Consider the following 25,507-nt stretch of genomic DNA (forward strand, 5'->3'; position numbering starts at 1 on the left):
GATTGAGCATTTTCCACCTGCAGACCTTCATGGGAGGAACAAAGCCATGCTTCAGTTCCAACGCTCTTCGTCACCACTGCCACCAACGAGCAATGTTCGCTGCGGCTTGTGCCGGTGTCTCTTTTGGATTTAGGAAGAGATGGACTGAGGTATAGCTTCTCACAGTCCAGCTAGTTCTTCAGTAGAGGAGTTTCACGGGGAGAAGTGTGTGTTTGTGGCCCTTGGCTGGTACAACCGGGCTGCTGAGTAGATACACACACACAAGAATCAGCATGAGGCAGGCTAGGAGAGCAGACTGCTACCGAAAAGCAATTTTCAGCCTATGACGTGCCTCTGAATCACCTGCCGATCTTGTTTTAATGTAGATTCTGAGTCACTTAACCTGGGATGGAGCCAAAGTTGATGCATTTCTAACAAGCTCCCGGTGATGCTGCTGTTGCTGGCTCACACACCAAACACTGAGTAGAGCAAGGCATTGGGGGCGTTTCTAGAAATGTACATCCCTGTCGTGTTCTGTTTATCACTCCTGGACGTGTTGGCACGCACAATTAAAAGGAGTGCTGGCACTTTTTCCAAGGCTCATCAAGGTATAAAAGTTGAGATAACTGAAATAGACCTGGATTGGAGTTCGTTCTTCAGTTCAAGACAACTGAAATGGTTGCCTCCGTTTTCTGTTCTTTGCTACGTATATTTAAAGATGGCCTGTGCAAACATCTTCTCGCCAAGTCTGCTTTGTATACTAAAGCATTCAAAATAATTCCAAGCCTTCTGAATGACACCGTTCAGTTGTGTGTTTTGTTTCGCATTCTGGCTTCATTCACTAAGTAAGGTTGGCAACACATGCTCGTGGAAGCAGGACTCAGAAACTCGGATGCGCACGCTGAGCGGAGACTGGCTTCCCTGCCTTCCAGTTCTGTGTCACGGAACTGACAACAGAGGCCCCTCTGCCTAATTCCAGGGAAAAAAACGGAGACATTGGGAATGGTTTTTAGAACTGTCCTTCTGTTTGTCCGGACAGGCTTCTTCACCAAGTTCTCAGTTTGCTTCCCAGGAGCCAGGCACCGGGTCAGGCTGGTGAAAGGCTAACTCACACCACCGCCGGGGGATTAGCATCCATGGCTGGTGCTCCCCACGCAGCCAAGGGACAGACTCCATGTTGACAGCTTCCTTTATTTAACAGTTGTAATCATCACCATCCTTTCACACGCAGTGTTCAAAGAACTTTACTTGGCACTAATGCCTGCACTATTCTCTGAGCCAGGTATTATTTGTCCTATTACACATATAAGAAAACAACAATTAAGGTAATTTATTCAATGTCACGGTGGTAATCAGAAGTAGAAGTGGAACTCCGGCTTTTTAAAAATTTAATAATATTATTATCATTATTATTTAGAAATCACACTTTTAAATGCTCCCGAGCTTTGAACTTTTAGTCCTATAACCACTTGGAGTTCCATAGGGGACATGTTAGGGTTAAACTGCCAAAGATATATTGAAGTCTTAACTCGAGGCACTGTGAATATGACCTTATGGAAATAGGGTTTTGGTGAGGGAGGGACAAAGAAAGAAGGATGAGGGAGAGAAGGGGAGAGGGAGACTGTTCTGTCCTAACAAAATAGACCTTTATGCAGAGTTCAGCCCAAGGGGTAACTTACTTGGAGGACCAGCATAATGTATCCAATAAATGGTATGTATCCAATAAATAAATGGTATCAAGTTTAAATACTGTGTAAATAGTATTCAGATAATGCACACACACACACACACACACACACACACACACACGTAAACACATAGAATAATCTATAAGAAAAATATCTTTCATTGTTTTCATATTATAGATGTGAAACTTAAGGTCTAGAGAGCTTAACTTACCCAAAGCCACCCAGATTATAAAAGGTGGAGCCCAGAGTCCCATCTGTCTGGTGCTGCCATCGCCTGTCCCTAGTGTGATGGCCAAGAAGGCCTGCACTACTTGGGGAGATTGAGGCTTTCCTGGAGAGCCTGTAAATTGGAGGCAGAGGAGCTATGGATGAGGTATAGTCTCCTGAGTTTAGTTGTTCAGTTATGTAACCGAAGAAGGTGAAGAAAGAGCAGGAAGTACATAGACTGTTTTTTCTCACTGTTTTAATAAAATATTTAAAAGCCTGAGAGTGACTTGTCAGTTTATGCTTTTAACAGTCATAGTCCTTTAGATGGAGTTGATCATTGAAAAGCAGTGAAATTTCATAGTCACCTGTGAGGGTAATGATGACCTCTAATATGTGACACACAGGTGAGGTGTCAAGAGAACTCTGGGAAGGGGGTGTTGTCCCTTTAGCAATTGAGCAGAATGTTTCCCGAATGTCTTCTGTGTCTTTGAGACATCCTGTTTTTGAGAAATCTTATTCTGAATGGCAAGTCAGAGGTAGTTTAGTTAACATCACATGGTTGGTGATACCCTTAGAGACTTAGAGCCATAATGTGCCCTGTTCCTACCTGCAGCTCTGACCTCATTCCCTTTCACTCCCCTGCTCAGTATTATACTACCCTTCTTGCCATTCTGGTGTGTGCCAAATTTGCCTCTACCTCAGGGCCTTTGTACTTGCTATATGCACAGTGTATCATTTCTGTCTTTCTGTCTTGCATGTCTTCCCAGAGATGTGGCTTATGACTTGTCATCATTTAGCCCCACCTCCATGTCACCTCCTCAGGGATATTTTTATCTAAAATAGCAACCCTCTATCTCTACACCACCATGATGATTTTCTGTAAACATAACCTTTTCTTGCCTTTCTTTTCCACTGAAATGTAAGCTCTGCATGGGTAAGAATTTATCATGGATACTGTTGTGCTTGATACTTAGGAATTGTTCACCAAGAAGGGCCGTGTGAGTGAATGAAACTGGGCAATGACATAAAAGTGTGAAAGGGTTCTGTATAGGGCAATGGGTATTCAGGAGGGGCATTCCAGTCTTAGAGAAACTCTCGGGAAGGGTGAGGATCAGTAGAGTACTCGAGCTAAGGTTGATGTTGAGATAAGGGAAGAGGGAGAAAGGTTTTTGGAGAGAGACTGGGACTTTTGAGATACGAAATGTTCAGCATGAATGTGGGGGTAGATTATGACACTGGGGGTTTGGAGCGATAAAACTGGGGCAAGATCTTTCAGGGTCTTTGTCCCCCATGTTGATGAGTCTGGACAAACAGATTCTGGAGTGTGGCAGAAGCTGAGACAAGTGAAGGCAAGCGCTGAGCATCTCCTGGTATGTGTTGCTCACCTAGGCAGGACCAATGTCCTGCCTTTCCCCCACCTTGTCAATACTTAGATAGATGCCCTCTGGCCTGCTATATTCAGTGAAGCCTTGGGTTTAATCTTATGGGGCTGGGACTCTGGCCGGCTTCCTGATTTACTCCTTGTGACACCTTCTGGCAAGGTCCCAGGAATGTGAGTGACAAGGCAAAATAACACACCCTGAAATTACCTATAATGAAAATGACTGGTAATCTCTAGCGATTACTGTGTGTGTGAGTGACAGGGGTACAGTTTCTGTAAAACCTTTTGCTGCAGCAAAAATGGGTCCTGTGGGGCTTTCAAGTTGGAGAGTTGTATATATATATATATATTTTTTTTTTCCAAATGAGAATAGCTTCAAAACTTTGGCATCATGTATTCTTTTACCCAGATAATGAGGTTGATTATGAATATTTAATAAATCTTATGAGGAGATACACTGAACCTCTTTTAAAAATGTAAACCCAAGTTAGAATGGATGCAATAGTATAATTCTTATACTACAGTGGAGTGGGTCAGCAATTAGATGCCAGGGGTCCTATCCCAGGGCCTGAGTTCTTAGAACATCTACAGGTAACAGGGGAAAGAGGGAGCCAAGTTAAGTGGAAGTGGAGGAACAGCCAATGTGCCTCCTAAAGTGGCATATGGAGAATGAAAGTAGGACCCAGGACGGTCTGACGGCCCACCTGCATTGACACACTTACTGTCCTTTGTGGATGCCAGTTCCCTGTTATGGAGAAAAGGGGGCTCAGAAATCATGGGGAAATGCCCTTCACCTAAGTTTCTCCAGACCAATGCAAAGAATTGGAGAAATACTGAGGTGTTTGTTGAAATTAGTTTTCAGACTTGTTTGGAACTCTAACTAGAATGAATACTGCTTGGGAAGCCAAGATAGATGCCAGATGATGGAGAGGCTGCTCTGCTTGAGCCCACATGGCCACTCCCACCCCCGACCCTCTGGGCCACTTCCTGGTGTCCCTGTGCCATTTTTAGAACACCATTTGTAGACTGAATACATGTACGTGCATATGATTTTCAAATTAGATATAATTTTATATATTGATGTGTGATATTTATATTTTATATTAATATATATACATATATAACTATATATATACATACACACACACACACACACACACACACACACACATATATATATATATATATTTTTTTTTTTTAAATGAGAAAAGAAGTCCAAGCTCACTCACACCTGACTCCAAACTAACTCAGACCTGGCCTCGGGTAATTTTTTAGATCCATACCAGGTTACCGAGTGAGCTGGGAGATCTAGCCAACCACAGGATGTCAGGCATCATGCTATCAAAAAGGAATGGTTTCTAACCTCCATTACTGACAGAGTCTCCATCCCGATCTTGTCTGTCCTTCTTCCAGGCAAATGCCTTTGCTCCTATGACTGAAAGTTTAGGCTAGGTCTCCATACTCTAAAAGTACCTGTTCCTGTATCTATAAACATAAATGTATTGTGCTTAGCTCCTTCCCTCCCTCTTATCTAATAGACTCTGTACTTCTACCATGTTAATGCCTCTCAGCCTGTGAGATGCAAATTGCTGTCACCTCCCCCCAGGAAGCCTTCTCTGACTACTTCAGGCAGAATTAGGTCTCTTTCTCTTCTCTGCCCCTCTAGCACTCTGTGTTTTCCACACAGTCATCCTTTCTACCACCTTTTCCACTTTTTACCATATTTGTTTACTCTCTGTGGTATTGGTTCGCTGCTTTCTGTGCATCAACCTTAAAACAATTCACTCAGGGGGAAAAAAAAAAGAAACTAGTCCTCCTTCTGGATAACAATATACCAGAATGCGTTGAAAAGTGAAGAAACCAAAATGCACTGAAACAAAAACTAGATATGTGTTGTTAGGATTGAAGATAAAAAGTAAAATTAAAAGAGACTTGGTGAGGGAAATAAAATGACAGAAGAGACTTGTTAATGTCCTGTAAAATCCTATAATTATGTGAAATTAGCCAAGACAAGTGCTCCCTGAGATTCCCAATTTGATACATCCCCCAAACTTCCACTTTCTGAATTTGGAAGTCAATAACAAGCTTGCTTTACAGAGCGTGGAAAATCAGGAAAATTAAAACCTTTATAGTGACCATGTCTTATTGCAGTGCTACAAAGACCATATTTTGCAAAGAATAAAGTTAAATGGCAAGAGAGCCAAACCAGGAACATATAGCACAGGAGCCACTGTCAGAAGCCACTTACAATGGGTCTGTCTTGGAGAGAGCCCATGGGGAATAGAAAAGATAAAGGGGACCCAGAATTTCTGCAACAGAAAAAGCAAATATCAAATTAGTTCCTGGGAATGCTTTTGAAGCATCTGGCCTAAGTGATTTTGGAAATTTCTGGTGACCATGATGCTTCTACCATCTGCTGGTATCTTGTAAGTAATATTTTCATCTTCTTTTAAAATAGATGGCTTCAATTAAAAAAAAAATAGATGGAATATCAGCAACGATGCCAACTTAACGTGGGGCTAACTTAACATAGTGCATAGTACCATCGTTTACGCATTATGTCAAGTGTTACCTCCATGGAAACTGCTTGATTTTATTGAATGGCAAAGTATATGTAGGTGTGCCGGCGAAGAAACTGGCCTGCCTCTCCCTTTCCTCATGGGGGTTTCCTCAAATATAAGAAGGGAAGTTATTAGGATCCGGCTCATTAACTGACTCAGCCAGAAATGACTCAACCAAGAAACTCAGAATTTGGAGAAAGATTAAAATGTTGAAATGGGGGCCAACTTCCCTTTTAGGTGATGTTAAAAAAAAAATGCATTTTCCCTTAAGTTGACCACAGGGGAGTAGATTGTGAGGGCAATAAGGAAGAACAGATAGAGAAATCTTTAGAAGAAGCTTTCTAACAGATACAAAGCTAGTTCTGGACAAGGTGGAATTTGACCTTGGCAGAAAAGGAATGCATGTTGGCTCCATGGGGAAAGGACAATGAAAGCTCAAGTGTGAGTCCTTCTCCTGGACACTGTCTTACGTACCTCTTTTCCTGGCCAACTTTAATCTGTATCCTTTCCCTTTGATAAACTTTCAGTATAACAGCTTTCAGTGAATCTTTCTAGCAAAGTATCAAATCCAAGGGTGGTTTTGGGAACTCTCTATGCTTGCAGTTGGTGTCATAACTGGGACGATTTTATGATGACCTAAGCTCATCACACATATAAACTACTTTGACTTCCTGCATGGGGTTATGAATATAATATATATGGACACAGAGATCTCTTCTTAAAGCTCTCAAAATTAATTGGCTTTGTGCATTGGAGAAATTGTCCTTTGCTTCATAGTACAGATAAATGAACAAGAATAAAATCAACTGAATTTTAGTAAAACAGCTCTGTAAAGATTAACCAACCTACTTTGTTTTTCCCCATCTGGAGACACAGAAGTCAGCGAGTACGTAGGCAAGAACTGCCATCCAAGTCACAGAATTTTCTTAAGGGTGGAGAACCAAATCATTACCAGATCCTGCTGCTTTTACCTCTGACATAATTTATCCCTTCCAGTTCTCTCTGCCTCTACTACCCCCTATGAAGTCAAAGTCAACATTATCACCTCAACTAATAAATATCTTCAAGCTGAATTCTGGATGTTTACATACAGCCATTCCTCTACCCAGCTGCTGGAGTGATTTCTTCTAAAAATGTAAATCAGATCATGTTCCTTATTTTCTCACCTCTTTTGCTTGAAACTCTTAAATGGCTTCCTTCTGCTTTTAGAACAAAGATAAAATGTCTCATTTGTTCTAAAAATATCTGTGGGACTTGACACTTGCTTTTCTGTCTCTCTTGAACCATATTTCCCCTGGTTCTCTTGCCTCTGGTCACACTGGCCTTTGCTCAACATTTTCTCTTTTCCATGCATCTGTAACAGGGCCTTTGAACATGCCTTTGCCTAGGTGGTTTGCCTACCACTTTTTGCTTGCTAATGTCCACACACCTTTTAAGCAAACCTTTCTTTAGAAAGCTACTCTAGGTCTCCATAGTTAAGTTTCATAGCTCCCTATAATTCTTGTTCAGAGTGTTTTCTGTTATCTACTACTTTATAATCTGTGTCTCTAGTAGACTGAGTTCTTTGAATTTGGGGGGTATCCATGGTATTGCACTTTTGCCAGGAGCCCCTGATCATTTTGGTGTAGGTGGGCTTCAGACTGGACTCTGTTCAGAAAACACTTGTCAGGCAGGATGCTGGCAGCTGTCCCCTTGGGACTGAATATTGGTTGGAATGAGTGACTGCAGAACAAATATATAGCCACTCAGGATCATCATTTGCATCCAGGAGGTGCTTGCAGATGTTTTTCCCTAGGGTATTTGTCCTAAGCCACTATTCAGAAAAGTGCCTTTGATGTCCAAAATAATGGCATGGGTATGATAACTGGCCATCCTGTTGCCATCATGGGCTTCAGGAATGCAGAGTGTTGTAAGATACTGATCCCTTTAGACCTTGGGGCAGCTTTTTTTTTTTTTTTTAAAGATTTTATTTACTTTATTTGACAGATAGAGATCACAAATAGGCAGAGAGGCAGGCAGAGAGAGAGAGAGAGGAGGAAGCAGGCTCCCTGCTGCTCAGAGAGCCCGATGAGGGGCTCGATCCCAGGACCCTGGGATCACGACCTGAGCCGAAGGCAGAGGCTTTAACCCACTGAGCCACCCAGGCGCCCCTTGGGGCAGCTATTTAAAGCTTGGGACAATCATGTCAGTATTGTGTAGCCATCAGGAGCATTTTCTGGGATCTAGGGCTCTCTTGAAAGCTTCTTAAACATGAAGGAACTGGTGACTTGTCTGACTGTTTCTACAGGTGAAGAGCACAATGAATGCAGTCCAGCCCTTGTCATTCTTCTCTGGTGCATGGGCAATTAGGTGCTCTCCCAACTTGGATATAAGATTCAGTATAGTGTGTGCCACTCCCATGGTGGACAAAGAGCCCCATGAGCTTTAAGAAGACTTCACTCATGTGCTCAGAAAGCCAGGCAGTTGGGGAGAGCAAGATGGCTGAGTGGGCCTCCTGGCAAGTCCATATCCAACTGGTGACCCCGTATGTTTGCGTTCACATAAATAGTGGATACTTTTATCCATTTGTAACTGAGGCACCCTTTTAGTGGCAAACTGTCTCAGCTGCATGATAACTGCTCTAATAGCACATGTGTATCAGCAAACTAAAGCATCATCATTATGTAAAACACTTGCAAGAAAAAGCTTGCACTGTATTCAAAATCCATTCACATTGTCAGAGGACATTTTAATACTACTCTTTTTTTTTCAATAAAGGAGAAGCTACTGGACTCTTGAAATATAAACCCAAATGCTATGCATTTTTGAATTATTATAAAAAAAGCTGTCAAACTTTGTATCACCTACTTACACAAAGTTTTTCATTTATGTTCTCTATCAAGAATTTGAAGAGATCATCATCAAACAGTCTCAACCAGGGATACCCACTTCATGCATGTAAGTAGATAGGAAATACCTGTTCACGGAATTAAGTCCAAGTTATGAAAAAAAATGAAAATACTAGGTTTTGAAGTTAGATACAAATTCAGTCTCTTCTATAAAATTTTTAATTATTTGGTAATATCCTTATAAATAACATGCAATTTTTTTTTCAGCAAGTCTTGCATAGATTTCCCCCACACTACCCCAAATCCTCTCGTTTGCCAAGTATGCCTTACCAGTATTATCATTTTCACATGTGCCAAGACATGAACAAACACTGTTCCGATGGATAGATGGAACGCATAAACAGCCTATTAACAGTCTTGTTATGGAGTGTGCTGATCAATAGGACCCAGCAGGGATGATGAAGGGGCTAGGTACTGGCTATGAGGAACAAGGAATATTTATTTTAGAGATAAGGGAATGTAAAATGACAGTTCAGTTTTCTTAACAGATTATTGATTATCATTTCTGAAAATGAATTCTCTATACTGCCTCAAGGCAAAGAACTTGGTATAAATTTAGTAAGAAACTGACCTTGCCCAACTGTGAAACTTCTCTAAGCCTCAGTTTGTGCAGATTATGGGATCCATCCCAAGGGTCACTGTCACACATAAATGAATCATCTTTAAAAATACTTAGACTATGTACCTAGTAAGCATCTGAAGGGGGGCAAAGATTGGGCCATGTGGTAGTTCCTATCACTAGAGGTATTTGAGCATATTATACATGATCTTATTTTTTAAAAGGCATAGTGGCAATTAGACCTTTAATTAAATGACATTAAGTTTCTTTCCATTGCTGAGACTCCCAGACTGAAAGTAGCAGAACCCACTCTAGAATAAACATTACAGCCCAGGTTGGAGGCCATCCAAAGGAGAAGTCTCAGCATGATCTCTTTCAGTGGTCCCTCACAAGGCTCTCTTGGGTAAGAACATTGGCAAGGACTTACCCCCTTCTCAGAAAAGAACTTCCAGTAGCATGCATCAGACTCACCTAGAGGGCTTGTTAAAACATGCATTGATAGACCCTGATCCCAGAGTTTCTGATTCAGCCCATCAGGGGTGGGCATGGGGCTACAAGAATCTGCATTTTTAATAAATTCTCAGGTGATGCTGATCCTGCTGGTTCTGGGACCAAATTTGAGAATCTCTGCCATAGATCAAGGGTTCTCAGCCCTGGCTGCCATTAGAGTCAGCTGGGGAGCTGTTTGGACCACAGCTTCCTAGACCCCATCTGATAGAACTCCACAGAGTGCTGGGTGGTCAGGCCCAGGGTTAAAGGCACTCCAGGTAACTCCAGTGGGCAATCAGTGCCAAGAAGTACAGAGTCAGAGTGTCTTTATTTCAGTCGGTGAGCACAGGGCCCCTTTCACTAGACTTCAGTGTTGGATGAGTATTTGCACTGTTTTTGTTATTACTTTCTCTTTTGAATTTTTTTTTTTTTTGAAATGTCATAGTGACATTTGAAAAACAAGTGTTTTGTACTCTGAGGCTGTTCCAACCATAAGTCACACCCCTTCCTCCTAATTATTCAAGAGCCGACTCACTGTTAGCAATTAGATGAAAATCTGCAGTCTGTAATTATGATCAGTATATATGACAGTGCAAACAGGGCCTGAATATTTTACTATTTAACTTTTTATTACTTGATGTGTTTTCAACCATTGTACTTGCAAGAATAACCTAAAATGACTCACAGGTGAGATGATAACTTGCCATATTTTTATGTTTTGTCCTAAAACAGACTAAAACACCTTCACATAGCAATAGTCAGTTGAATCATAGCAGGTTTTCATGTTCACTAACAATTCAGTGACTGTGTGAGGTTAGTTTAAAATGCTTGCATCTGGTCAATGCACATCTTTTATAGGGGTTAGGTTTTAAAGTCGACAAGCCTGGTAAAAGTTAGGCATGGTTAAAATTTTCCTGCGTAGTTCCTTGAATCCATGATACCCAGAGTGTGGTCCAAAGGTCATCGGCATGGGCATCACCCAGGAGTTTGTTAGAAACAAGGAGTCTAAGAAACCTTTAGAGTCCACACCAGCATTTTAACGAGATCCTTGGATGATCACATGGACATTAAAATTTGAGAAGCACTGTCTTAAATTATTCATTAATTGCTAAGGCCTGGGACTGCAGAAGCTGAAAAGTCCAGAGTTACTTATTTGGATTCTCTCTGCATTTTCGCTGAGACTTCACTTCTCCCTAGGTGGGGACACCCGTCTCTAGACTGAACAAGAAAAGCAAGGAGAGCAATTTTTCTTTCCTTCTCTTCCACCTCTCCTCCTACATTATTCTTCTATAGAATCCATGTAGTTGAATTAATGTTCCTTGGAAATACATGTATTGCAACTTTCATTGTATTTTATGCATTAGTTCAAAATTGGACTGCCCATCTAGTGTGCACCAGGAACCACACTATCTACTGAAGCTATTTCAGCAGGGAGGAAAAAACCAGCTCCCAACTTAATAGACCTTAGTGTCAGAAACTTTCCATTTAGAGATGTGATTAGCAGCTCTCATCATGTGAGTAATACATGAGTGTGTTCTGATTAACTCAGTGTTTGGTTTCCAAAAAAATTTTAGTGAGGAACCTTTCCTGTTGGGAGTTCCTGTTAACTGACCATCCACATTTGAGGCTGAGAGGGCATTTTCTGAGTGAGGAACCTGCCATCAGTTTAATTAGACTCCTCCTACAACTCATACAAAGGCCAGAAGGGATGGCTTGACATAAAGGCAACCACATGTCTAAGCTTCCAGACCCAGCCTCCAGTGGCCAAGGAGAATCAACAGTGTTGAGAACAAAAGCAACCTCTGGGCAAGGCTGGGGGGAGCATGCTAGCAAAGGTCGCATCTGTCGCTCTGCCAGAGCCCCTCGGTGTTACTGTCCTGAGCGTGTCTTGGGCTGTTGTCAGCACCAACCCCATGCTCTCCATCAGAGGTCCCCAAACAGTCTAAACAATGTTGTGCTCCTGCTCCCTGGAGGAAAAGGGGAAAATGCTTCTTTTTCCCTGCCCCCTTCGGAATTTATCAATTGCACTTTCAGGCCGTTTGCCTTCTGTTGTTAACATCTTTCTTGGAGAATGCTTTTTTCATTTCTGAAGGGAAGGAAGGCGTCTCCTATGAGATATGGGTTGATCACCTAATCCTGTGATCTGAATTTCTTCCTGAGATCTTAAAACTACTTACATTCATGCCAGATGTTTGCCATCCTTAAAATGCCACAAGGCATTGCTCAGTGTTCTCTTTTCCCAACAATGGCTGGCAGATGTTTGGGGTTTGATGTCTTTCCATGCCTTTCATCAGTACAGAAACTATACCTCTTGTTGGTTGTTCTTCCCATACAATGGCTGCTGTGTATTGATTTATTGTGTTTAAATGAGAAATTGCAACTTGCCTCCAAATAAAAGGAACAAAGCACATATTACAGGATATTTATGTATAAATCTATTTACTATTTATGAAGAATCTAAAAGCTTAGCAGTCTCCTTCACAGACAAATGGTGAAGCGTCAAAAAACTACAGCTGTTTAAAATTTCAAATCATTAGTTGAAAGCCAGATCTAGACTTAAACTTTCTCTTCGAGTACCTCTTTTAAAACAAAGCTGTTGAAGACAATGCGATTATGTCTTTTTCCCACTACAATGCAAGCTGAGGGTCTGATGTTATTCCCAGGAGAACTGCTGACTCGGAGATGCTGGGGTTCCAGTTTCCAGCCTCCTAGCCCTCCCAGCTAGCATTGAGCCCACGGTGAGATGGGCTGTAGGGGAGCTTCCTGCCTTGAGTTGAGGGAGAGTCAGACAGTGGCTGGAATGTGTTCTTGCTGAAGCCAGGTCATTCCCCCATTTGAACACAAGAAGAATCTCCAGGAGGTTTCAAGATAGATCTGATCTCGCAAAAGTCCTAAATGATTGTTTTAAGTTCTGGATGCGAAGGAATACTAATTACTGAATGTTGGGCATAGATCAGACCACAGCCTGGGAACTTAGCTTGTGTCATCTTACCCAACTTCAAAAGAGCCTCGTTAATAAGGGTACTCAAATCCTTCTGTTGACAGACATGGCAGCTGGGGTGGGAAGATACTTCTGTCAAAGTATAACTATGTCTAATTCTGAAGTCCATGACTCTCACCCTAAGGGTGACTTTTTCTGTCAGAGATGCACTGTTTTCTTCCTGTAGGATTTGATAACTTCTCACAGGCAATCAAGTTATACCTCTTAAGATAAATCCATCTTTGAAACTCCGAAGTTCATTAGAAGCTTAGAGCTGCACTAGATTCAAGATGGCCATGGCAATCTTGTAAAGAAAGCTCAGAAAATATTCCTTTCTAATCCTTCCCAGTGACATAATGCACTGAGAATCAAAAGGGGGAATAGAAAAGAAAGCTGATGTTTGACGAACAGATGAAATTATGCAATTAGGCCAGTGTTTATTCACTGCCTGAGGCACAATTCTGAATTAGATCATTTGAGAACCATCTTTTGTTTTATAACATGTTTATTGTAGAATACTTAGAAAGTGCATAGATCTTTCTTGCTGCTAATAAAAGAGCTGCTCTGAACACATACCCATAGGTCTGAAATTTTGCCCATTTAGAGACTTGCAGGGAGAATACTTCCACTGTTTCCACTGTTGCTAAGTGTCTAGTATATCTTGCTGTAGAAATGGCCTCTCTGAAGTTGACATAACTATGTTCACACTTAACAACATAGAATCTGATACTGGAGCTTCTTAAGAAGACTGACTGTGTGGTCAGTTTTTTTCCCTCAGATCCAGAAGTTTTCCTACCTGAAATAAAACTGAGTTTTGAGCTTTCAGGTTAGGGATTGGCTGCATTCCAGGGACCACTGGGTGAGACGGTTACCTCAGCTTTTGGATTGTTCTTACAGATTATCCTTCAGTATCTTTAACTTCAAGATTTTGAACATACAGTCCATAAAATCAGAGAAAACCTTCTGTTCCTAAGCCGAGAACTCAGAGTGTACATTATATCTCAAAGAACCTACTGTTGTAAGGCTTCTGCAGGTTATCTGTTCTGCTGCCCTTCAGTTTAAAAACCCAAAATGGTGCCTTTCTCTCTAAGGATACATGCCCATAGCCTTCAGAATAGAATTTGAGGATAGTCACAGTTTTAATATATTTTTCTGTCTTGCTTCATTTTCACATGTCATATGCTTGTCCAGTGGTTTCCAGCTGGGCAAATGGTACCCTCAGAGAACATTTGGTGATTTGTAGAGACATTTCTGATGGATGTGCACAGCTGTAGAATGGAACTACTGGCATCTAGTGGGTAGAGGTCAGGGATGCTGCTAAACATTCTACAGCACAAAGAACGGCCCCCGCAACAAAGATTTATTTGGCTCCAAATGTCACTAGCGCCATGGTTGAGAAGCCTTATGGTCTCATTGTGCTGGAGAATGGCTCTTCCTCAATGTACCTATGCACTGGAAGGCACTACAGTGGTCAGAAGCAGGACCTCTAAGCCCCGATGACTGAGCATATATTCAAGTTCCTCTATCTGTCAGTTGTGTGCCTTTGGGAGAGTCACTTAAAACCGCTGTGCTTCACTTTCCTCATCCGTAATGTGGGCTTAATGATCCATATACAATAAGGTTATTATAGTAAATGAGTTAATACATGTTAAGAACTTGAAATAGTGACTTTTACATGGGAGGTAGTCAATACCTGTTACCCAGCCCTGTCACTAATATTGTTGCCACAATTTCACATACTTGGACTTTAATTAGGATGATCCATCTGCGTGGAACACCCTTTCCCATGTTGGTTCATTGTTTAAGCCACAGTTAGAATATCCCCTTGCCATCCATGAGAGCAAATGACTACTTTCAGTCCTCAGGACATACTTCTAGTAATGCATCCATGAATCACATCTGACAAGGAGTTGTTCTTCCTTCTCCTTTGGGTTGTGACCTAGGGAGCTGCAGCTAGTTCTATTTGAGCGTTACATGTCCAGTCCCTAACAATAGTAAATATTCCATAAATCATGTCAGTTGGTTTGGGGTCAGGCTCTGTTGACAAGAAGACTAGTAGACAAAAGAAATAGTAAACTTATCTTTCTTTTCAGACTTGGTTTAACCTCTTTAGTAAGCTTCAGAAGCTTATAAAAAAAAAAAAGCTTGAATTTAAATGGGGACATATGCATTGTCTTTATAACCCACTCAGCATAAGCTAAATGAAATGCAAGACAGAATCCTCTTCCCTCCCATCAGACACAATACACTCCTCTCTAGCCTTGCCAACCTCCTAGGCTCAGAGAGATATCCAGCTTACGTTGTTATCTGGTATTAATAATTCATTACTTTTATAGCTGTCTATCTTTATTTCCGATTCTGGCTTGAGCTGTTTACCTTTCCATAGAAAAGGTGACAGTGGCTACTCAATGCTGATGATCATCTACAGGTGGAAGGAAAGAGAGGCTTTTGTTGTTGTTGTTTTGTTTTGTTTTCCAGACTCTGCTATAAAAAGGAATCTTTTATAATGAGGGATTTTTGGCCCTTCTGCTCTGGCTTAAAAACTCACTTGTTAGTCTAAAGATATTTCAACTCTTTAAAGAGTGATAGGTGTATGTAAAATGGGGTCAGAATGGCTTCCAAAGCTACCTTGTAAAAAGTAGCAAGGATGATGTCCTTCACCCCCATGAGCCATAGGTTGTATGTCTATAGATGCTGTATGTGCAAGCACAGGGCAAAATAAAACTATAAAATGTTATATAAGGGTAGTTGCTTGTCACAGTTAATTGATGATAATGCAGTTTTTAAAAAATTCTGTGGATTTTTCTTTTTATCTTTTTCTGTACTTCTGGAACATTGACTCATTATACTGTTCTGCAGACAGTATTTAGAAATCAATATAATCAATTGTGGGTTTGTTGTTTGTTTGTTTGTTTCCATTAAACAATATATAGCTTGTCTGGAAAGTTCAAAAACAGAGGCAGTTTTTGTTTTTCCTCTCCCTTATGCAGCCATTTTATATCCTGAGTTCTGGAATGAGCATCTGAGAAGCTAGGAGAGGCCTCTCTTCATTTGCTAGAGTTGCTCCGGGATTTAGTATATTACACGGGCTCTTGTTCGTAGCTTTCTGTGATAGTTCTGTGGTAAAAGTTCTCTGGAATATAAACTGATAGCAGAGACTCCTTTAGACACGCATAATATCACTAACTGTTCCTCCTTCACATAAAACGTCTGCTTGTTGAAAATGATAGACATCTTCGTTTTTTGCTTGTAATTTGTCCTTATTCTTACACATTCGCAAAGCACCTGCCGGGCACTGTTTCCAAGGACTAACCAACACATAGAACAAGTCAAGTATCAATGTGTGGGACAAATTGATCCTAGGCCATGTCATTCTGACTCTGATGGGAAAGACCAATCATTTTTCAGCCAACACCAGAATTGCAAAGTTGGATAATCCCAAGTGAAAAGTGTCTGGAAATGTGCTATTTGAGATTGGGTGAAGGCCTGTGCTCACATCCTTGAATACTTAAGTTGACATTTCCGCTGTGGAGCAACATTGGTGTGGCAAAACGAATATGTACATTGCTTCCATTTGGGTGGCGATGAAGAAAATCATCCTCTCCACTAAAACATGTGATGACTACAGAGTTGCCACCGAGCTTGATTTTCAAGAATTATGTGCAGCTAGAGAATCAAGAAATACAGAACATTATAAAAGAACGGGGAACCTTCGGACCTGAGAGAAAACCGTTTATGGAAATTTTGTTGTTTTTCTTCACAGTATTTAGTGTATATTCCACAGTGTAAACCACTCTTTACCAGATGCCACACAAAAATGGATTCCAATGCTTTCAGAGAGAGTCTTGAGACTATTTTCACAATCAGTGGAAAGTGCTAAGAACTAATGATATCACTTCTATAAAAGATGTTCTTATGCTCCTTTTTACTTTCTCTGGGCTACAGTCCAGAGCACTATCCAAGGGAGATCTTTAAATGATGATGGCAGCGTTTTGTATCTTTGCCCTCTGATATGGGAGTCATTAGCTATGTGTGCCCACTGAGCACTTGGAAGGTGGCTAGTACAATTGAAGAACAAAGTGATTTTCTTTCATTCTAATTAGCATACATAGCTCTGCGCGGCTAGTGGCTATCACATGAACCAATCAGATACCACTTAGTTGGTGATGTTCATAAAAGGAGTAACATAATTATGGAGTATAATATTATATATCAACCAGTGTATTAAGCATATTATATACACTAAGCCTAATCACAACCTGATGAGGTAGTAACTAATATTACACCCTTTTTGTAGGCAAGAAATTGATGCACAGAGAGTAAGCAAGGCCCCTACACAGGGAACAGTTGGATCAGGCGTCCAGGAGTAAGTGTTTGGCACCCTCATTTTTAACCTGTGCACCAGGCTGCCTCTCTTTAAGGTCACATTGAATTCATTAACAGCAGTGGTAATTGAAACAATGGTTATCCTGATCTTTTTTGTTACCTGCTTGGGCAGAAAAGCATCAATGAAAATTTTAAGATATTTCATCTCTTTGAAAACTTTTGGGCTAATTAAATTCAGAGGTGACCTACTGAGTAGCTTAGAATTGTTGCATAAAGATGTGTTACCTCACTGTGCCTACAGAAGGCCATGACCTGTGGCCCTGTTCAGGAACAAGAAACACTAACACAGCTTCTTATCTGGGGTTGTCATGGAGACTCAGCCTTAAACAAAGATGGTGCTATGTTTTCCGGCTCTGATAATAGAGCTCAGCAATTGGCTTCATCTTTATTTAGTTTGTAACACCAGTCTGGAAGACTCTCTCTAGAGGATACCTTGAAATAGCTTCTCACAGTGCTAGCAGTCAGCTAGAGATGATTTCCTGGGAACATGGTCGATGACATGCATGTGACAAACCTGAGTATTTTTTTTTACATCAGTCATTTTAATATTCTGGAAAACACTCTGCTGTATAAATGATCACCATCACATCAACACCATATTTTATGTGTTATCAGGCAGAGTTTAAAGAGGGGGAAAAAAAAAAAGTTCTCAAACCTGGATGTGTGTCAGAACCCTGGGGAATTTCGTGACATTTTGATGAGCACCAGAGGTAGGGAACAAAAGATATAAATTAGACTGAAGTATAAACTGAAATTCATTTCAAAAGATTTCTTCTTGGCAGATTTTCTGCCATAAATAGAATTTTTAAATTGATCCTTGGTATTTCCTTAAATATCTTAGTACTAACAGTAATATTTTAATGTAACATTGCCACGGTGGTGACCGTGTTGAATGTATTTATGGAAAGGAAATATGTGCTTTGTTATGAAATTAAACAGAAGCGAAGTGTGTTTAAATGTGGCTTCCCAGGTTCTCTCTTGATAGCGCAGTGAACTTTCAGCTTTAAGACACCGTTGCTCCAGAAATGATCAATACTAAACAGGTCAAAGACAAGACCGGAGATGTATTGATATTTCAATCTGAAAATCCTGCAAGTCTTTCCAGACAAAACTCAGATACAGATGGATTACTTGACACTCTCAAACTTTATTATGTGTGGTACAAAAATAAAATGGGTACAAGAGATCACATGGAAAAGGATCAGATTGGAATCTCCAAATTCTTTCCTAGAGGAAACACAAATAGAAAAATTCAGTTAATGTTAGGGGACCTAATAACAACACTGATGGCTAACATTTGAATAATTATTGTGCCAAACTCTTTTCTTTTCTTTCTTTCCTTCCTTCCTTCTTTTTTTTTTTTTTTAAGTAGGGCCTCGAACTCACAACCCTGAGATCAAGACCTGAGCTGAGATCAAGTGTCAGATGTTTAACCAACTGAGCCACCCAGATGCCCCCAAACTCTATTCTCTTTTATGTAGTTTCCACAACTATGAAAACTAAAAGGTTATATTTTACATATGAGGAAACTGAGGCACAGATGACCTTTTTTAAAGGGTGAGCATTTTGTCCACTTGGCAGAAACAGCAGGGTCTCACACACTGATCCGATTTCACTTTCTTTTACTTTGTAGGAGAGTCAAGTAGGAACCCCTACTGATACTGCCATACCTGCCACTTTACCCAGGATGGAATGAGAACCCAATACCCAGGGACGAACTGCCTTTGAAAGGGTCACATCAAAGTAAGTCACAGTTGAGAGATCTCTTTCCCCATTTGCTGGTGTTGATGTCTTTCCTTTAAAAAAAAAAAAAAAAAAAAAAAGTCCCTAGAGATGGTTCTAATGGGCTAAAGTCTAAAGTCTCCTTTGGTGTCATTTCTCCTGATTTTGGAATATTGAGAGGATAAGGACATTGCTGGTATGTGAGGAGGACCACTGATGGCTAAGCTTGTCCTGGAAATTAGAGAGGGTCTCTTCATCACATTCCTTGGTGGGTTGGATAGTAAAGCTTGCTCAGGATACTTAGAAGAATGCAAAACAATGATACTTGCCTTGGACAATTGCCTGACTGTATGCCCGTGCAGATGGCCACTTGTGGTTGCACTTTTCACCTGAATAGAAACAACAGCTAAAGTCTTAGTCTGGACTTTGGCAAACCACTGCAAATTAAAATGCAAATGAAATTTGCAAACATGGCCAAAATGAGGAAAAGAGAAATTAAGTTCCTAGAATAAAAATCTAGAATTTTTCATGCTAACCCTGGGAGGCCAGCTTAATCAAATTTTCAGCTAACACAGTTGATAATGAGTCCAGTGGCCAGTTTCTTTATAGAGCTTCACTCTGGCAAAAGCAGACAGAGAAGGAGAAGGTGATGAAACTACGGTGGGAATTAGCTTTCCACATGTTTGTGCCAGGGGAGTGTCATTTTTTTAATGCGAGCAAATCCTTTTCTGAGCTTAATTTCACTTGCTGAAGTTTTCATAGCACTGAATGCAGAGGTGGAGTCTGCTTGCAGCCATCATTATCTGATGACGTGGGATTTTAACTCTATACAGACTGCATTCACAGCCTCGGATGACCACTAGGCCTCGAGTGTGTTATTCAGTGCATTTCAATGAGTTCTCAAGAGTTAACATTTTCAACTCCGGAAGACCATGTTCTTGGAGGCAAAAACTACAGTCTTTAATTTTTCAGACTACCAAAAGAATCCAAAAATAGGTAAAAAAACCAAATTGTCTTATCATTTGCAGTACCGTCCAGGAAGAAAAAACGAAAGTGGGCCCTTCTCATTTCAAAGTGGCCCTGAACTCATTATGCTTTCTATCTTGAAGCCCTTGAGGGCTTTTAGAATCAACTGATGAGAGCAATAAATGTTGATGAGATAGATTATGTAGACTGAAGTGTTGTGTTCCGTCCTATTTAATTTTAGAAATGTTGATTAAACAGGACTCTGGCCAGAAGCCCGTGTTCAGACATGCACTGTGCCACTGGGCACTGTGCTGCCCTGCTCTGAGCCTCAGTTTCTCCATATGTTAAGTGGGGACAATAGGTCCTGTCTCAATGGATGGTTGAACACTTTGTAAGTCTGTACCAATAGGGATAATATGGTCCAGTTACTATCCTCATCAGAAATGATAGTATTATTATTACTAATTATTAAATTGCTATAAAGCACCATGTGAGGTCCTTTGAAGACTGAGATAAATGAGCCCAGCCCTTCAAGGAAGTTCTATATTTGATATAAGCTTGATAAATACCAAACTTCAAAGTATCAACAAAGATCTCTGAGGGGTTTTGTTAATTGATTTTGTTGTAGTATCCTGGCCTTGAAAGGAAACAAAATGTGTTTTCACAAGCAAAGATTAAGGGACTCTCTTCCACTCAGTCATTATTCTGTCACTCAAGACATACCCCAGAATGATTATTTGTACTTAAAATGCTCTTCAGCTTGCGAGCCAGCATGGAGTTACCTGTCGAAGTTAATCATACGGAGTGGTTCATGTATCAGGCGGTATGAGCCTATCGGTCCCACAGCAGCCTTGCTGAGTGACTGATAGCCTTCCCTGTCAATTTCACCAAGCTGAAAGACTATCACTGACCCATCAAAAGACCAAAGTGACCCATCTTGGAAACAGAGCTTGTTGTACCTAGAGAAAAGGTTGCCTGACTTCACTGGCAATCTAGATGTCATTTTTCCCAACTTTGATGGTTTATGGAAACAAAAAATGTAACCACAAAAAGGAGGAGAAAGCAAAGCCAATTAAAATAAAACGAAAAGATGGGCAGGGACTAACAATGCTACCTCATATATGCATAGCCTTTGTAGAGGAAGGCTTTTATTTATAGGATTCCAGGCCATCTTCATGGTATCCCCTAGAGAAAAGCATGCTCCCATCTTCTACAAGGGGAAACCGATGATCACATAGGACAGGACTTATCCAGGATCCCAGAAGGCCATGAGGCAATAAAGCTTATGCTACCTCAAATATCGGAGCAGAAACTTGGTGCAGTTTTCCTTATTCTTGGCCAGAGAAAAGCAACAGCACCCTCAAGGTCATAACTAACACTTGGACCGACACTTACGGGAAGTGGGGTTGCTGATTCATATCGTGTTCTTCAAAGGGTTTGAGTCAGCTCAGCAAGAACAGTCTGTGGACAAATTTCCTCAATCCTCTTAGTGCAAGCTGGGGTCCTTGGAGGTTAACTCTGAAAGAAGGCAGAGATATAACGGCATTCAAAACTAATCTTAAACTTGAAAAGAAAAAAAAATGAGAATATTCATGTGGATCATAAAGAGAAATAATGATTACCTTTGATTCCTAGAGAAAGTTAATTTAAAATGCATCCAAGTTCCATTGTACAGCCAAAAACAACAAAAGAAAAAAAAAAAAACCAAAAAACTCTGCGAAGCTGAGACATGTCTTTAGGAGGCAGAAATAAGAGTCAGCATCACTTGTGTCCTGAGAGGATGTGCATTCACAGTAATTGGGAAGAAGAAAGATTGTAGAGATTAACTGAGTTTGGTTTAGGATACACACTGTTTTCTTTTTAAATGCAAATGATACTTGGGGCCCAAAAGACAAAATCTGTTCTAAATGCCAGTTTCTTTAAAAAAAAAAAAAAAAAAGTACTTAATAATTAGAAAACTACCAAATTGATTATGTTTTTGTTTTTACCAAATTAGAAGCTCTAGCCACTTAAATCAGGCCTGCACAGGATCCATTTCCAGTGGTAATTCTGAAGTTCACATGTCCTTTGAAAGACAAATAGAATAAATATCCATAGGCTATAAAAGGAAAGAAATCGTCATGAAACTCTGTTGATTTTATACACAGGGTTAGCTCATCAAAAGAGACCCTGGTTAATTACCTATGTGCAGATGTAGCATTGACCATCAGTTTTAAGAGTTTTATGTAAGAACCACAACATAGTTTTGAAACCTGTGACATCATGGTCAAAAATTGCCTTTTCAAGGCAGTCCGCAATTTTTAGAGGTTTATCTGAAAGACTTACAACTCCACTTGCGTAGTCCGTAGATGCAGTATTTTCTTATTATTAATAAATACTTAATATTTAATGTGTATATACTGTGTTCTAGGTAAGGTTAGGAGGCCTTGGTATGTGAGGTATTATATATACTCCAATCATCTCATGCACAGTTTCTGAGAACCTAGTATTTGCCATACCCTGTGCGAAAGGCACAAAGATAAAGGTGACTCGGTCCTTCTACACAGAGGCCACTTTCTTGCAGGTCATTCCCTACAACTATCTGCATCAAAACACAATACTTGAGCCTCACAGAACTGCTTTCTAATCCCAGCATACACCATATCCTTTTGTGCTTCTGGCTCTTTGTGCATACTTGTTTGCTGCCTTGAGTGTCTTTCCTTTATGCTTGCCTGGAGCCCTGCATCTTTTAAGACCAGCTCAAACAAAACCTGCTGGGTAATGCTGTCCACCTGCAGCTTGCTAGCACTTGGTACAGACCTCGTCTAAGACCTACTCCTGTCACTCTGAACTCTAATTCCTTTCCTTTGAGTCTTCCGTAAGATCTGGGCTCCCTGTGGGTGTTGTTCACTTCTGTCCCCAATTCCTGGTCAGTTCAGGGCTGGCCCAAAGGAGTGGTGCTTGACAAACACGTCTTTGATGGACCCAACTTAAGTTCAGAAAGAGTTCATAAAGCCTGCCCAGATGGCACAGTGCTGTGATGAAATGTAAAACGTAATTGTCATGGCTTTGGGGTATAACGCATATGTTTCTTTAATGCTAAGAAAGAGTGCAAATTCCAGCCATGTAAACTTTCATCCTGTTCTCTAAGCATAACTGAAGTTGTAGAACCGAGGTGGCAAATACTGTTTTTTTTGAGGATGCTGAGATATCAAACCCCGATGAGAGAAATAATGGTGTTTCACGGAGCTCTTAGGTAGAAAGAAATAGGCCAACAAGATTTATAGCTGCATTTATTTCTAAGGCGATTCTATGTCAAGGGTCAGGTAACATATATTCCGTGCTATGCTATACTTACAGAGTGTTTCAAGATGGATTTTAAATTGACGGAGTTTCCGGTTAGCACAGAAATATCACACTGAATGTTAAGGGATAGGAGGAGTCTCAATATGATACAAAAACGTGGCTTACCCAGTTCTGCAAAGCTTTAAAATATAAGATAACGCCATTATAGTAATTATAAGAGATGAGATTATTGATTTTTTTTACAATACCGTTTAATAAATTAGTGAAATGTCAATAATATTATAACCAATGTGCTTGCTAGGAAGACCGTACCTTATAAAAAGAAGATTCAGGGCTATTACTTGTGAGGCTGAATGAAACTGTTCAAGTTTTAAAATGAGAAGACTGTCCTGTAGTGTGAAAATTTACCTCCTAACAAAGCAACCTATTTGCTGACCTGGCAATGACTCTAGACTGATTGTATTTTTGTTGCTTAATTGCATTTTAAAACAAATGTCATTAGATTGATAACCCTCTGCAGAGTTTTAAAATCTACAAACATTCAGACAAGAGACGGCAGGCAGTGCTGATTCAGCTGATGTCTGGCCTGTGGTGTCTGTGAGACAGAGCTGTTCAACGGAGGCAGGAGCTGGAGTGCATTTTCAAACCAGGTTAGGTCTGTTCTGCCTGAATTTGAACTTGCTTCCTTCAACCCGTACGAGTAGGCGCTTGGTCTGCTTTGTAGATTCCACCTTTGTTGGGGCGTGGTGGCCGAGACTGAATTTCTTACCAGCTCAGGAGTACAGAAGTTTACTCGAATCTACAAATTTCCCATTACTGTTTTGTCTGCCTACACACGACATAGAAGTGGATTTGAACGCACAACTTTACGCGCCTTCCTTCCTTGTTGGAGAGTTGTCCTGTCTTACTGTCACCCGAACAAGGTAAATCACTCTCCTGAGTAAATGTAACTTGGACCAACTTCCCAATTATTTTTTTAGTAGCAGTGTAAGATCATTGTCATTAACTTGGAAAGCCACCTTCCCATTGGCAGAAAAGGAGAGCACCCAGTCAAAATGTTTGAAACAAGAAAATCCTAGCCAAAAGTTATTTTGCACTTGATCTTAGCCAAAAGGCCGAGAAGCGATCCCAAAAGTTATTTTGAAACAGCACATCCTATAAGTATTTTTTAACTGAAAAATTGACTTAGAACATTTTCATCTTGCATCCTTTAACCCAAAAGGCATCAACTTAGAATGGAGCTAAAGAGAATTTTTAATGGATTGAGATTAAATCTATCATATTTACCCAGGGAAAATTCCCTCTCTTTTATTCTCAGAGAGTTTCATGTAAAAGGATGATTCAAGTGATGAGCTGCAGTGTTTTGACAAGCCCTTGGAGTACAAAAACTTGAAATCTCAATGGAATACCGTTATATATTCGCTGGGAGAAAAGAATGCCCTATTTAAAAACTAGGACAGATCATGTTGATATAGAAAAAGGACATAAGTGTGTGAACAGTATATCCCACATGAAAGACTGAGTTGCAGGCACCTACCTAAAAATCAACAGGAAATATAATATAAATGGATTAAAGAAAACACACAGCAATTGATCTGATAGAAGTTCCATGCTAACAACATAGAAAAGAGGAATACTAGCCCAGGTTAGGAAGCAGTATTTCCCCTTCCCATGGCAGGACCTCTCCACTCTCTCTTGGAATCTTTCTACAGATAGGTTTTTCTATTTTCTAAGCACAATAGCAGATTTAAGGGGAATCAAAAGGCAACCTTTTATTCACAACCACCACATAATCTTAATAACTCTATGCCATGTTTTCCACTATTTTCCCACAGTTGGGAATACTTCGACATTCAGCTGGATAGGGATGCTTGTCAATACAAGGGTTCTTTTCCACAGTTTTATACTATTGTATAGGCTAAAGGAGGAAGGTAGTAATAATAATAATGAGTAACAATAATAATAAATTCATACCTAGCATATACCTTCTAGTGAGAGCCTCAAATAATAAACATCAGTGAAGAATCAATGATTATTCTTACATCTGCTCATTCCCAAGCCTGGTTCACACATCACACCATTCACCATTTCTCCTTAGTTATTTGTTTGAATATATTTGGTATTTATTGGTAATTCCTGGGTTTGACCAATGTTAAAACTCATTATAGATTCCTGATGGCCTTCATTGAAAATTTCCTTGCTCAGTGACATGACTGAAGTTGGTTCTGTTTCTCTAAGACAGAGCTATGAGCCACAGTTCATCTTCAACACACTTCAAGCCCATCTAGCACGGCCTTTTCTATTTCTTTACTGCGAAGAAGGGACCGAGACTTTTTGGGGTTTGATATAGTAAGGCCATTCATTGTTTTTTGAACGAATACATTACTGGGAATATATTTACTAGAAATAAAGCTGA

At 40.3% G+C, this 25,507-nt stretch overlaps 1 protein-coding gene across 1 annotated transcript in view; it reads right to left on the reverse strand.

Moving 5' to 3' along the window:
• GRM7 (glutamate metabotropic receptor 7) overlaps positions 1 to 25,507 on the reverse strand; it is a gene marked incomplete at both ends in the record, with an annotated part of 875,705 nt that overhangs the window by 21,151 nt on the left and 829,047 nt on the right. The gene's annotated exons all lie outside the window — the stretch shown is intronic.

Source organism: Martes martes, assembly GCF_963455335.1.
Source record: "Martes martes genome assembly, chromosome: 1".
NCBI lineage: Eukaryota > Metazoa > Chordata > Mammalia > Carnivora > Mustelidae > Martes > Martes martes.